The following is a 15976-nucleotide window of genomic DNA, read 5'->3' on the forward strand; positions in this document are numbered from 1 at the left end:
TGTGTGCTTTTCTTTTTCGTAGAAACCTATTTATAGCTTATTTTTTCTAGAACATTTTTTAGCTTGATTTAATACTTATTTTTTCTGTTTTTTCAGTCATAACTCCTCGGCTCCCAGTTTATTTCGACAAGTGTGGTTCCAACATTTGCCAATCGATGTAACTGGGCCCAGCTTGAAGGCGGTGAATGCTCGCCATATTTTTTATGGCCTTGTCCCGCCTATTTTTGACCGCAGGAGGAGTCGCCTGTACACTTCTGGTTTTCTTGGTAAGTGTTCTTTTTGCTTCTATTTTGGTCCTTTTTGGGCCTATGGTGCTTCCATCCCTTTTCATAGGATTGTAAAGCTAATATTTTTAAAGAAAACCCCTTAATACTCCTTTAGTATTATTTTTTCGGGGAATAAGATACATGCATGCTTATTCTTATTTTAGGTGAAGCAAAAAGATTAGGCTTTGTTTTTTGTAAATAGAATATGTGACTGATATATTTATAGTTAATTAGTTATTTGCTTCATAGCAAATTACTTCTCCCCCTCTGCAAAAAAAATTTGCTCATTTGAAGGGGTGAAAAAATTTAGGGTTAATGTTTAGATGTCGATTTTTAGTAGCTGCTTTACTTTTCAGTTCATCTTGTTAGTTAGTTGGGGGGGTGGGTTATATGTTAAAATCTTAATTTATTTTGTTAATATTATTTTGTATAGAACATGATAAAACACTATTTTCTGTCTATCTATAGAGTAATTGAGATAAGAGACATTGATCATTTGACTTATAGATTTAAGATAAGAGTGAGAGAAAGTGATAAAGAGAAAAGTCGAGAGAAAGAGAGAAAGAATTAATATTGCTTTTTGTTCTATACTGATAGGTTTGGTGTTTTGTTTTTATTAAGGAGTGTCGTGTAAGGCGAAAAATTTAGGTGTGCAAAACAAAAATATGATTAAAGTTTTTGTTTATTAATGTTGATTTTGTTTTTATGTTGTATGAACTGCGCATGTGCGATCCGGTGTGTTATATATTTTCTTTATTTTAATGTTTTTTAGAAGTGGTGTGTATTTCAGCTTTCTCTCTGCCTATATAGCTAGGCGAGCGAGTGTAGGGCTGTTATTCTGCTTTCTTTTACTTTTCATCAAGCTAAATTGGCAGGCGTGTGCGTGTTGCTGTTTAGTCCATGGTGTATATTGTCTGCTGTTATATAATGTACTTTAGGGCTATATGGCCTGAGTGTGCCTCCCGCCTAAGTGGCTTGGATACAGTTGAATTGTATTTGCATAGCTTGCTGCTATGAAACATATGTGTGTATTTTTGTTTTTAAATGACTTTATTATTGTTATATCTTTTTTGTTTTCAGTTTAATTTTTATGGCCTAGCAATTATTACTTATCCTAATATAAAGTGATAAACTTTTTGTCTTTAGCGAAGAATTTCGGTAACCACTGAACCGATATGGTTTTTCTTTACAGTAAAGCTACCTATAGGTATTGGGATGGTTTTAGGCTATTTTATTTTTAAAAAGTATGGGTAGGTATGGTTTTAGGCTATTTTCTGCCCTGCCAGATTCTTTTGAATATAGAGCCCCTAGATGCTAGGGCCACAGTAGCTAGTTTATTTTAAAAAAAAAACGATAAATTTGTTTAAGAGAAAATATTTTTGACAAAGTTAACATTTTTATGTATAAATTTTCGAGACAAAAGATTTTTAAGTGAAGTAAATATTCTAAATGTAATAAAACAAGGATGACAACATCCATTAGTAGCGAAGCATAAAAAAATCATTGGTGGTAATATGTACAAGTAGATTTGAAGTGTATTTATTAATTGATTTATTGGAGAAAATAAACATGGATGGAGTAGAATTATTCCAAACATGAAAAAAATATTTTAACAAAGAGCAAAGTGCTTCTATGGTTTATATTCTATTACACAAAATTTTTAGATTGTTTTTATGCGCACGAAAAACGAGTTTATCCTATATTTGTCTACTTATCAAAAATTATTTTGCCAAAAACTGACAAAAATTATTCGGCGGCAATTATTACTTATTTTAGGAAAAACTGGGATTGTTTAAGGGTAAAAATTATAAAAATCTAATTTTTGAAGGAGGAACTTTTTTGTATCTTCTCATTTTATGTAAAAATTATAATCGTGTTTAGTGGAGAAAAATAGATATATTGATAGTCTAATATATAAGATGTTTTAACACACATATTGATTTAGCTTATAAAATTATAAAGGGAGGGATAGGTAAAGTGAATAAAATATGATATTTAAATATTATGATATTTGATTGTTTAAAAGGGAATAGATACATAATTATTTCTCATCTGATCATCAAAAACTTTTTAAATAACCTCTCATAATTCTAATCAACCGAGATTGTTCTATTAACTAAAAATTGGTAATTTTATGCCTTTTTTCCTGTTTGATAATTGAGGGGAAATTTAAACATTTCTTTTTATATTATGTTTCTAAGGATACTGAACTTGTTGTATATACTTGAAATAATTTACTTACTTTTAAGGATTCATTTTATGACTTTAAATTGTGAATTTATATTTCAATTAAAGTGGAACTTAGGTAGGAAAAAGTTCTATTTTTTAATTTCGTATTATTGAAAAAGCTACCCCTCTATCTACAAAGGATGAATATCAGAGATAGTTTAGCATGCTAATATCCTATTTATCAAAGCAAGGGTGATGTTTAAAATCGGTTTACATTTTAGGAAAAAATAAATGTTAAACAGTTTACTTTTTGTCTGACAATAGAAACCTATTTAGGAGATTTAAATTTGACTCTTTGTCAGACTGTTTAAAATGAAATATTTTGCCTTTATAATTTTATAATTTTAACTATTTATGGGAGAGAAGTGGGCCAATTGAAGTTACTTGGACATTTTATTGTAACCTTGTTTTTTGAGTTTGTTATTGTACTGAATAAAAATATTGTTTATTTTATGAATTTCTAAGTTACTTACATTTGTATAAAAAAAGACAATTAGCTGCAAATCCTTTATATCTAGTAAAAGTTCTCATATTTTGGGGTTATTAAAATTTAAGCAGAAAAATTCGTTTTTTAGTGAAACAAGAATTCTTTTTTCCCTATCTTTGAGATTATAATTGAAATAATATTAAAGTTTAATAATCCGATGAGAAATCCTTTGTTTTAAGGCTAAAAAAGTCCTTCATTTTGCCACACATAACAAAAAGGCCTTTATTTAAACATTTTCAATTATATGCTACAAAAAAAAATTAACTTCCTGGAGGTCCAGGGATAACAGGATATGTAAAAATTGCTTTGAGACCAATTATTATCCGATGGATTAGAACCGGTTCTCAGCTATATTAAAACTCATGTATAGCATTGAATTATATATAATTTTCAACCAATACCAACTAAAAATTCATAATACTAGTTTAGTAATTTTTTCATTTTAGAGTTAGTGGGAAACTGTCTATAATACGATTTTCTACATAGTTTACTATATGAAGTTTGAGAATACATGAAATTATTTGCTTTGTAGCCTTAATCTAAAAATAAAATCTCTAAGCCAATGTGGAACTTAATTCAAGCTTCTATAAAATAGAGAACTTAATCAGTTCAGTCCTAAACTTTATAAAGTTGTATAATTAGTAGTTTTAAGTATAAGTACAAGAAAATCAAATTTATTTATGTGTATAAAAATTAGTAAAAAGTGCATATTTTTAAGCGATTATCAAAACATATGTTTAAATTCAAGTTTTATTTCTCATAAACACTGAATTAATAAGTTTATTTTCATAAAAAAATTAGACAACGTTTCACATACATACAGGGATCTTAAGGGATAAGACAAAGGATGGTAATATGTTGGAAAATCAAATTTACGACACATAGGCACATAATTAATGAAAATCAGATCTATTTAGACTTACTTACAGGGATCTAAAGGGATAAGACAATGGATGATAATATATTGGAAATCGAGTTTACGCCACATAAAAACACAATTAATAAATAGTTTTCATAAAAAGATTAGATAAAATTAGACTTACATACAGATATCTTAAGGGATAAGACAATGGATGATAATCTGTTGGAAAATCAAATTTAAGACACCTAGACACATAAAAATTTGATCTAGTTAGACATACATACAGGGATCTAAGGGAATAGGACAATGGATGATAATCTGTTGGAAATTTACGTCACATAAGCATATAATTAATAAAAATTGGATTTAATTAACTTTGTCTATTTATTAAAACCCGATGTTTAACAGAAGTTTTTATTTCTTTTGGGATCAAGTTCATGTTTATTTTCAAGGTCTTGTATTTTTGGATAACACATGTCTGTTCATAAATTTTGTCAACTATTAATTTATTATTGTGTGGTGTTTTCTTATTACTGCAAAAAAAATCTTAATAGCTTTATCTATTTAATTGTTATTAATTCTTGTATTTTATTTTTAGGTATTGTGTCTGTAATTGTATTTGGAGATTCGAAATTTGCTGAGGAAACTGAAACTGTGAACTGAAAAGAAGATGGCATTGGTGACAGCTGAGAAAATTGCGAAATTCCTACCAGTTTTACTCTCCATTGGGACCTCCTGTAATATGCAGATGTACCGGATTTGTCTGCAAAAGTGTGAAGGGCTTGTGGATACTAATGGAGGTATAGAAGGTAGGAATTTGTTGTTTTAAGCAAAATTATTCTATAACTAAATTGTATGTTTTCTGCTGTTTTGTGGTGAGTTATTTTATAATTTTGATTGTATGTTCTTTTTTGCTACAAAACTAGATATGTCTGTATTTGTTACAGACTAGATAGCGTATCTGCTCTAGAACTAGAATTGTCGTCTGTTGAGCTTTTTAATATTCTATTTATTTATTTCATTATGCACACATAATTGCCCTATTTTATAATTATAATGATGTCTATTCTTGTTCAAACTTTTTATTATTTTTTCTTGCCTTTTATAAATAAAGCATTAAAGTAATGTATATAGAGCAATAAATAGTATATGTAACAACCACCCCTTCTCAAAGACCTTTTACACGACTTTTGTTTGGGTCTTTGAAATAAGCTGAATCATTCAAAAATGTAAATACAGCCGGGTGCTGGCAAAAGAACCAAGAGCAAATTGCAAACTAATGTTAACACAAGGACGCCCAAGCTTTTTACTTAGCATGGGGATAAAATGAGGATTTCTATATGTTAGTAATGTAAGATATTTAAAAACTTGAGGGGTGTAAGGGATAAATACACCATTACCCCTTTACTTGGACATCTATGTTTCAGTTATAATGATTTCTGTATTTTGCCTAGTTAATTTCGTTTTTGCTTTGTTTAAATACTGTTCATTTGTTAAAGATTATTTTGAAATTTATCTATTGATCTCTTGAAACTGAAAATAACCCAATACTTGAAATAAGGACATAGTTAATTTGCCGATAACAACATAAATACTGGCAAAAACCAAATTTGGGAACATCTGCAATATATTAGTTCTACATTTGTCGCTAGATGTCACTAAAAACTTGATAATTTTGATTTGCTACAAAGTATATATATCATTTGGAAAAAATGTCTTATTAATCACAAATAACTAGGTTTAAAAATGCAGTATTGTAAATCGGAAAAGATGATTATGAATATAATGGCAGTTTTAGATACTTCACATAAGTTTAGATAGAAATGACAATTTTTCACAAAAATTGTCCCTTTCTTTTTCAAAAAGCAGTAAAAAGCATTAAACGGCTAAACTTAGTAAGCAAAGTTTGATGAAATTATTTTTCGTCTGCAACGCTCTAGGTCTTTGCAATTGGAAATCAAATAATATGCTCTTTATACGTTTATACTATAAATTTATTAATGAAACTCTGTGTCTCATTGTATAGTTCTAAGAATAGGATCTGGAGATTCTTAAAACGTTTGGATTATGACTATTTTATACCTTATCTTTTTAGCTAGATAAACCCTAATATAATTTAAGACATTAATTATTTTATTTAGGGTTTTAATTAAACGGTTGCTCGATTTAATTGGCTTAAACTCCGGCTTTGTTTTGAGCTTATTCATATCAATCCTGTTAGTTCTCCGTTCAGCCAGGGCAATGAGTAATAGTCTCCCATTTGACATACTAATGTATGCAATGATAAAAAATAATAAGCCAAATGGCGCGAGAGTACTACCAATCACCATACTTGTTAATAGGACTAACATGATTGTCATGAATTTATTTTGAGAAGGAAAGTCTTCTAGATATTGGAGCCATGATAAAGCCTTAGTGTTTCTGGCCCCATTTTTCATGCACAATGCACTTTTAAAATCTGATTTTTCTTTAATTCTATTATTTTCAGATATGTCAGTGTTGTAAGAGGACTGTACAGTTTTGCAGCAGTCAATTTTCTGCTCATCTAAATCCTCAGGGTAATTTTCTTTGCTTTCTATTTTACTGATGTTTGTCTGTTCGTCTATTTCCTCTTTTTGCCTCAAATTATTTTCTAAATCGACTTTGCCTATTTGTACCTCTGGGCATAGCAATTGTTGAGACAAATTAACAGAAATTTTATTGCTAGATAATTTTTCAATTTTTTGACTTATTTTTTGATCCGTCGCGTAATTAGGGGATTTACTAATATTATCCAATTTTGTGTTAGACACATTTTCTTTTATATTGGTAATTATTGGCGGATTAATTTTATCTATTGGATTATTAACAATAGAGTTTTCCTTTATTTTTAAATCATTGTTTATAGACGAACAGTTTAATGTTGAAGTATTAGATGTTTGACTTTCCATTAATATATTTTCTATTAGCTTATTAGTATTATTACTATTTACACTATTTTGGGTATTATTATTGACATTATTTTGGGTAGTCGAACATTCTAGTACTTCAACATTCTTAATTTTCATATTTTCATTTTGATAATCAATATCCGAATTTTTCAGGTTTATCTGAATGGACAAAGAGATGTTGATTTTGGGACCAGTTTGATTTGGAGGTGAGGTTTTCCCTAGAATAGGGGTGCCGGGTATGTCCCAAGAATCCGTAACTTGCGGTATTTTTACCTGTAATTGTATGTTTTTGCTTTCTTGAGAAATACTCGGCTGCCCTACTAGTTTTTTTCCATTGTTGGCGGGAGTTTGCACGCCGACAATGGATGGTATAGTCTTGATACACCATAATTTAAGCAGCGTGGGCATTGTTCTTTGGAGGGAGTGACATTAGGGAAAGTGAAACACTCCCCACTACCATGGGTGTCAGAATTACACAATAAACAAACTATACTGTTAGCTTTTTCTTTATTCTTTTTATCCCACCATTCCATATTTGCTTTTTTAACTGCTTCATCTGGATGTTTTAAACAGTATCTAGAATAGTGAGGCTTTTGGCAATGCTCACAAGTGGGTTTAGGTTGGGTTGATATATCCTGTGTGGGGTTTTTGTCCTCTTTTCCTACTTGGTTTACATTTGCATTTCTTTGTCTGTCCATCTTTCTTTTTCTCTCAATTGCTGAGGTATAAAAGCTTCTATTATTACTAAACCAGCTTAAGATTGTCTCTTTAGAGAAGTTAGGAACATTTGTGGATGTCAAAAATGCAGATTGTAATAATGGTGGTACCAAATAGGTACATATTTTTTCCCTAAGTTTGGCCATTTGATTTTCATGACTATTGCCTGTTTTTTGCAACATGGCTGCCAGATGTATTATTATTCTATTTGGTCTGTCTTCATCTTCTGCAGTGAATCTGTAAGTGTAGAACTGTTTCTCATAGTCTTGCGGGTTGAGTAATTCTGCACCTATGGTAGTTAGGATCGATTTTACAAAATCCTGTGCACTGAGGGTATTTGGGTCTATTTCTAACATATCTAACTTATTTCTTGATTCTACATTAAAATAGTGAATGAGAATATTGTTGTAGGAACTATGAGTAAAGGGGATCTCATATTCCTCCAAATATTTAAAAGTGCTAAAAAAAGTGTAAGGGTTAGTTTTTTCTCCATATTGGGGTGGGATTTTACCCAATATTTTGACTTGTCTGTGAATACGTTCGTGTTGACAACTGCCCCACACTAAATTATTTGGTATGAGATTAATTATTTTTGCTGTATTTAGGTCAATGGTAGATGTGTTTTCATGAAGGAGAAGTTTGAGTTGCCACATTTGTGATTCAGATAAGATATTTCCAAGTAAGTTATTTTCTTGTCTTGTCTCTCTATTTCTGTTATCTCTATTGGTAGATGGAGTCCTTCTATCTAACTCTGTATCTGAAGAGCTAGAACTAGAGCTAGGACCACTACTGTTACTACGTCTATTCATTCTCCTTGGCATAGAGAAATTCTGTCTGTCTTTATGCCTGTCTTCTTTGTCACTATTGTCTCTTTTATTTTGTCTTTCTTTACTTGACTTAGTTTTGTCTTTATCGTGTTTATAACGATTTTCATGTCTATCATGATGTTGTTCATGGCGTCTTTGGTCCTCATTGCCATGTGGGTTAAGTGGATCATACATTCTGTCAGGCCTTTTTTTAGAATGTTTTTTACTTTTTTGTCTGTCAAAATCCTCACTGTAATAGCTAGATTCTGACTCATAACCCGAAAAATCTGAAGTTGGTTTAACTACTTTTTTATTTTGGGGTTTATTTCCATTATTTTCTTGTTTTATTACTTGAATATTTGGCTCATTTTCATGTATGGGTGGAATGTCTTGTACATGTATTTGAGGCCTATGTAATATGCGATTTTGTCGCCTATTGCCTAAGACAAGCATTGCTGTTGCTGAGTGAATCTCAGGCCTAACATGAACACTAGGTATTTCCTCCAGTTTTAGATAATGATTTACTGCATTATTTAATCCAGGTTCATATTCTGGATTATAAGGTGGAGGATTTAATATTTCATCTTCTAATTGATCAATAATAATATCATTCATTTTAGGTTATTGCTGTACTACACATGGAATGAGGCTTAAATCAAAGATAAATGGAGCACCATTGTGCGTGGCCTATGCTCTGGATAGAAGAGATAATGATTGTTTGTCAATGAAGAGCTGCGCTTTTATGGATGCTTTACTGGTAAGACTTATTTAGTGGCCTTGAGCCAATATCCCACCTAAAAGAAAAAAAAGTTAAATCTTACCTGGGTTAATCCGTAGGTAACGGAACCAATTATTATGCTTCACTACCCGGTTCCCGGAACAGTCGCGCCCTTCAGTCACACTACTATGGCCAAGGCGCAGCGCTCTCACCTCCTGTCACGGTCCAAGCTCGATTCAGTGAAACACTAATATCTGTCTGATTAGAAAAATACTATCCAATGAAATGACTAATTATATTTAAACCAAATCACTAGATAATAGATTACTAAACAGTAGATATATAATTTACCTAAAAACCCTATTCCGAAAATAGTGTGCTATCGGTGGTTTCAGGATTGTATATCAATGATCATACGTTTATTGGAAATCAAACTATTAAGTTATTGGTAACCTATAAAACTTTCAATGACTATTTATCAATACTTGCCCATAAGGGCTTAAACCCTATTATTTCCCCCCTATACCTAATACATAAACAAAGTTTTTTTTAATATCTCAGATTTTTATTTTTAAGGAAACGGAATAATTTTATTTAACAAAATCTATTTTATTTTAGGTATGTATTGGCCAAAAATCTCAGAGAGAAGTTACTCAAGCTAAATTCTAGTCAAAGATTATAACCCGACTTAGCCCTCAAGACTTTCGACTGGTGATATAGAGTGTAGTATCACCACTACTGATCGTATAGCCCGAATGGGCCACCTTTTATAGGCCTTACTTCCCAGCTAACTGGGCAGAGCCTAGAGAGTATCACCAAAAATGTTTCTCTTTTAACTTCTCTTTGGCAGAGCCTAGAGAGTATCACCAAAATGCTTCTCTTTTAACTTCTCTTTGAGACATTTGAAAAATCATTGAGTGTTTATACAAAGTGATAAGATAACAAATAAAAATTGTAAAGTGATCACATTGTATTTTTGCACATGTTAAACATGAAGATATGGAATCAGTGATTTCAACGAGTCCTATGCTTGAGTGATTTAAGCCAATAACTGTTCTCGTGGTCTTAAAGAACTATTAAATTTATATAAATTCACAAGCAAAAACTCTCTGAAACCAGAAAATCCACACCATTGTTATTGTTATACTAGAAAATATTTGACTATTGATTTTACTATTTTTGTGGTTTTGTATGAATTACCATAAAAAGGATTAAGTTTTGATTCAACGAGTAAATGCATAAGGGAGAGATCTTTAAAGGGAAGTGGTAATTTGCACATATGTGGGTAAAATTATGACATGGGGGAAGGCTTATTTTTTCATGTGTTAACTCGTGGAAAACTCTTATGGTGCCTTTCAGCTTATTGAATTCGTACTTTACCAGATGTTTTTATAAATCTTTATTTTTGAAAGAATTATTTTTTGTTCTAAATATAATTTCATCATAAATAAGAAGGCAAGTTAATAAGCATATTCTATTGGTGGAAAAGTTATAGGCACATAATTATTAATCATTTTAAACATAACTAGATTTATCTGGATTATCTATTTATTTGATGTTTCTTTGAAAAATAATATAGAAGTTAAATTAGGATCTACTTTTCTCCCTTGCAAGGCTACTCTACAATTTTCTGTATGTTGTAAAATGACTAAGAGGGTGAAATGTTGATCCAAGTCCCTTTTTGTAACATTGCACCTTATGGGGCGATTCTTCGTGTTTTTCACAGTAACTTTCTCCTATTTCTTGCCCCTCTCTAACCCTGCGGGGCCAATTACCTAACCCCTATGGGGCAATCACCTAACCAAATATAACCTAACCTAACCTAAAATAACCTATAAAACACCATTTTCAAAATACGCCGAATCGCCACTAATTGGGCGACATTACAAAAGGGACCATTCCCGAAATTTCTACTATTAACATTTGCGAGGCAAATTTTAATTTAATAAATGTAAGCAACTTTTGCACACCCTTTTAATTATTCATAATCCATAAATCTAAAAGAATAAGGCACTTTGGAATACAATTAAGAACAAGATCGTTTTTTTTTGTTTTTATTAGTTATTGTTGCACCTTTCTTATGATCAATTTTTCTCCCGAATTTACAATATGATGAGCGCCAAAATGTTATCCGCTCTCTTTGAGTTACACTGAGCAAATGGTTAGAGGGTTTATGCAGTGGAGTGTCTAAATAATATATGCTCTCTTAGATATATACTGAGATAATGATTATATATATTTCTAATCCCTAGGTTTTTCAGAGAGGATTTTATTTCATTATTTGAGTGTTTGTGTGTGTATGAGATTATAACCTGTGACAAAAGATGAAATTCTATGTATTTTTTAAGCGAGGCTTTTTTCAAAATTAGGGTCGGTCCGTACGTCCGTCTGGAACGGATACTTTTTTTGTTAATATAGACATGTTAGAATTGTCCTTTCGATTTCAAGCTTTGTATGGTGATTCCTTTAGTAGTTAGGTACAACTTAGAAAGCGTAGCAACTCTATAAATAATACCAGAATGTCCGTACGTCCATTTTAAACATGTCGATTTTTAACTTTTTTGACAACAAATTTTTGTATGTTAAAATTATCCGATTCTTTTGATTTTTTGAAAACTGATTCCTATTACAACAAGGTACAATGTTATAAGCGAAGCATCTCTATAAACGAGTCCTAAAAATGTAAGTATGTCCTTAAACAGTATCATCTATTTATGCAGTTTTGCAACAAATTTTCTTAAAATATTGTTTGTACTGATGCATTAATATTCTGCTAATTTAGTTCTGACAATCTACAAGTGTTAATGTTCGTTTGTCCTTCTATTTCAGAGCTTCGCTTTTATGGATGTTATCATCCTTGTTTCATAGAGGATTTGATTTCATTATTTTAGTGTTTGTGTGTATGAGATTATAACCTGTGACAAAGGATGAAATTCTATGTATTTTTAAAGCGAGGCTTTTTTAAAATTAGGATCGGTCCGTACGTCCGTCTGGAACGGATACTTTTTCGTTGATATAGACATGTTCGAATTGTCCTTTCGATTTCAAACTTTGTATGGTGATTCCTGTAGTAGTTAGGTTTGACGCATCTCCAAAATCAATTCCCAAAAATGTAAGTACGTATGTCCTTAATTATTATCGTGTATTTAGCAGTTTTTCAACAAATTTACCTAAAATATTTTTCGACTTTTATACATTTCTATTCTAATTATTAAGTTCTGACATTCTACAAGTGTTAATGTTCGTAAGTACTACCGTTTCAGAGCTTCACTTTTGTGGATGTTGTCGTCCATGTTATTTTTATTACTTAACAATTTATTAGTCTTAATTATCAACATAAACAGCGTACATTTAGTTTATAAGATGTATGGTAATAATATAGTAGATTAAATCTAATTCAAAATAATCCCTTAATAAAAAGCATAAAATTAACAAAAATAGTAAACATTTACATGATGAAGAGTTAAAGTTTAAAAGAGATATTAAGCAAAAACTTATTCAAAATTAGCTGTAGCAAAAACTGAATTAATTCAAAAAAGTGTTTTGGTAATTTTAGCATATTTTTTCGTGATTTTGGGGGTCAAATACCTTTTCATCTGGCCCTCAAACATTATTTTAGATTTATTTCGCTTGTTGGCTACAACTTAGTTCTGATCCAAAATAATCATAATAATAATGGTACCCAAAGTTTTATAATAGCATTTTCTTATTAGTTAATTAAGATTGGACTTTTATTGCATTTTGATTGGTTGGTTTCAATCTCTAATTGTAACCAACAGAAGGGTTAATTCTGTGTTTCATCATTGGAGATGTATATCAATTTAGCGGCCATTGTCGTATCCTTTTAGATCCCCGATATTTGAGTGCAAAATTTTAAGATTTCACATGTAAACCCACCCCCCTAAAAACCAAAAAATCTCCCCCCATTTTTTTTTGCAGAAGATTTCCCTGGTCCTTTTTTTGCAGAAAATTTCCCTGGTCCTATTTTTTGCAGAAGATTTCCTTGGTCCTTTTTTTGCAGAAGATTTCCCTGGTCCTTTTACGAATTTCACTTAATTTTTTGAGGCTAGGGGCGAAGCCGCTAGTATCTAATAAAGTAGATGGTACCTTTAATGTTGGTCCGTTAAAATCTTGCTAACCACTGAATTAATAGACTTCTTCGTCATAGTAGGCCTTTAAATTAAGGTCACAGGATGGTTTTAAGCTATATTTAGCATTAAATCTAGGTCATGTGGTAGTTTGAGCTTTATCTGTAACCTCCTTTCAAATGCAAAGCCCCTAGATACGTGGGGCTTAGCTAAAAGTATTGATTTGTGGGCGTAGTATCTTCAGTGGCTGGATGGATTGGATACAGATTCAGGGGGCGTGTCTTCATTTGACATTGTGGGCGGAGTAACTTCAGTGTCTAAATGTATTAAATTCAAATTCAAGGGGTGTGTCTTCATTTGACATTGTGGGCGGAGTAACTTCAGTGTCTGAATGGATTGGATACAATTTCAGGGGGCGTGTCTTCATTTGACATTGTGGGCGGAGTAACTTCAGTGGCTGGATGGATTGGATACAGATTCAGGGGGCGTGTCTTCATTTGACATTGTGGGCGGAGTAACTTCAGTGGCTGGATGGATTACATACAAATTCAGGGGGTGTGTCTTCATTTGACATTGTGGGCGGAGTAACTTCAGTGTCTGGATGGATTGGATACAGATTCAGGGGGCGTGTTTTGATGTGAAACTGTGGGCGGAGTAACTTCAGTGTCTGGATGGATTGGATACAGATTCAGGGGGCGTGTTTTGATGTGAAACTGTGGGCGGAGTAGGTTCAGTGGCTGGATGTACAGTATTACTTCTAGGCAAACATCTTCTTAGCACTCGTGCAAATGGAATCCTAAATGTTACAACAGTGAGGGAGAAGACTCAAAAAGTCCAACCTTTTTTGAGAGGGGGGGTGGGAGTAAAAACGAATTGAGATTTTATTTATTTCACACCCGAGATTATTTTTACCCTGAGGTTAAAATTTGATAGGCCTATCTTGAAAAGCAGCTGAGAAAATCACATAGCGTTACAGACTGAATGACTGATTGATAGTGAATAATTAAATTATAACCTTAGTTCATGAGATCCACAAATAAGAACCACAGGACTCAGAAAACAATGGATAAAGTCAATAGTGAGGCCAGATATTAACACTTTCTCCCCTAGATATATAGTTATTAGAACCACTGGACTCAGAAAACAATGGATAAAGTCAATAGTGAGGCCAGATATTAACACTTTCTCCCCTAGATATATAGTTATTAGAACCACTGGACTTAGAAAATAATGGATAAATTCAATAGTGAGGCCAGATATTAACACTTTCTCTCCTAGATAGATATTTATTAGAACCACTGGACTTAGAAAATAATGGATAAAGTCAATAGTGAGGCCAGATATTAACACTTTTCCCCTAGATAGATAGTTATTAGAACCACTGGACTTAGAAAACAATGGATAAAGTCAATAGTGAGGTAAGGTATTAACACTTTCTCCCGTAGATATATAGTTATTAGAACCACTGGACTTAGAAAACAATGGATAAAGTCAATAGTGAGGCCAGATATTAACACTTACTTCCCTAGATATATAGTTATTAGAACCACTGGACTTAGAAAACAATGAATAAAGTCAATAGTGAGGCCAGATATTAACACTTTCTCCCCTAGATATATAGTTATTAGAACCACTGGACTTAGAAAATAATGGATAAAGTCAATAGTGAGGCCAGATATTAATACTTTCTCTCCTAGATAGATAGTTATTAGAACCACTGGACTTAGAAAATAATGGATAAAGTCAATAATGAGGCCAGATATTAACACCTTCTTCCCTAGATATATAGTTATTAGAACCAATGGACTTAGAAAATAATGGATAAAGTCAATAGTGAGGCCAGATATTAATACTTTCTCTTCTAGATAGATAGTTATTATAACCACTGGACTTAGAAAATAATGGATAAAGTCAATAGTGAGGTAAGGTATTAACACTTTCTCTCCTAGATATATAGTTATTAGAACCACTGGACTTAGAAAACAATGGATAAATCAATAGTGAGGCCAGATATTAACACTTTCTTCCCTAGATATATAGTTATTAGAACCACTGAACCTAAAAACAATGGATAAAGTCAATAGTGAGGCCAGATATTGATACTTTCTCTCATAGATAGATAGTTATTAGAACCACTAGGCTTAGAAAACAATGGATAAAGTCAATAGTGAGGCCAGATATTAACACTTTCTTCCCTAGATATATAGTTATTAGAACCACTGGACTTAAAAAATAATGAATAAAGTCAATAGTGAGGCCAGATATTAATACTTTCTCTTCTAGATAGATAGTTATTATAACCACTGGATTTAAAAAATAATGGATAAAGTCAATAGTGAGGTAAGGTATTAACACTATTTCCCCTAGATAGATAGTTATTAGAACCACTAGGCTTAGAAAACAATGAATAAAGTCAATAGTGACTCCGATGAGGCCAGATATTAGTACTTTCTCTTCTAGATATATAGTTATTAGAACCACTGGACTTAATATCATAGATAAGATCGTAAGATATACATATAGATATATAAATTTTTAAATGGATATCCTTATAATAAAGTACCGAAGGATCTACTTGTAGAAGTAGCTTGTAGGTCCCGGGAAGGTTTATAACTATTTTTGGGGAGGGTACCACCACATTCCTAGAGGAATCGACAAAAATAAAAAAAATATAAAAAAAACCGCCGCCTTGCGGACATTTTTGCAATTTGCTATAAACATATTTAACACTGCATCAAGCGGCGAAAAAAATATTTTTTTGTAAATAGCTTATTCTAAAATAGATTTAAAAGAAACAATTTTACGTGTACCTAAAGGCATCTAGGGGCGTATCCGCTAGAGTATAAAGAGGTACATATCTTGATATATACTAT

General features: G+C 31.7%; 1 protein-coding gene and 1 long non-coding RNA gene across 3 annotated transcripts in view; one reads left to right on the forward strand and one right to left on the reverse strand.

Annotated features, from left to right (window-relative positions):
• LOC145334064 (uncharacterized) overlaps nucleotides 1–13886 on the reverse strand; it is a 29561-nt gene extending 15675 nt beyond the window's left edge. The window contains exon 1 of the mRNA XM_080179347.1: nucleotides 13123–13886. The gene's annotated coding sequence lies outside the window, so the exon portion shown is untranslated. The remainder of the gene's footprint in view (nucleotides 1–13122) is intronic.
• LOC145334079 (uncharacterized) lies at nucleotides 947–9008 on the forward strand. 2 transcript variants are annotated; one of them, XR_013884705.1, is made up of 6 exons: nucleotides 947–1290; nucleotides 4443–4653; nucleotides 6333–6402; nucleotides 6928–6980; nucleotides 8097–8170; nucleotides 8918–9008. It is a non-coding gene; the product is annotated as an uncharacterized LOC145334079 (long non-coding RNA). The 2 variants fall into 2 exon arrangements; XR_013884706.1 differs by having other exon boundaries at nucleotides 4443–4644.
• Nucleotides 13887–15976: the final 2090 nt, after the last annotated feature.

This window comes from Acartia tonsa, chromosome 12 (assembly GCF_053477335.1).
Source record: "Acartia tonsa isolate MP-2025a chromosome 12, ASM5347733v1, whole genome shotgun sequence".
NCBI lineage: Eukaryota > Metazoa > Arthropoda > Copepoda > Calanoida > Acartiidae > Acartia > Acartia tonsa.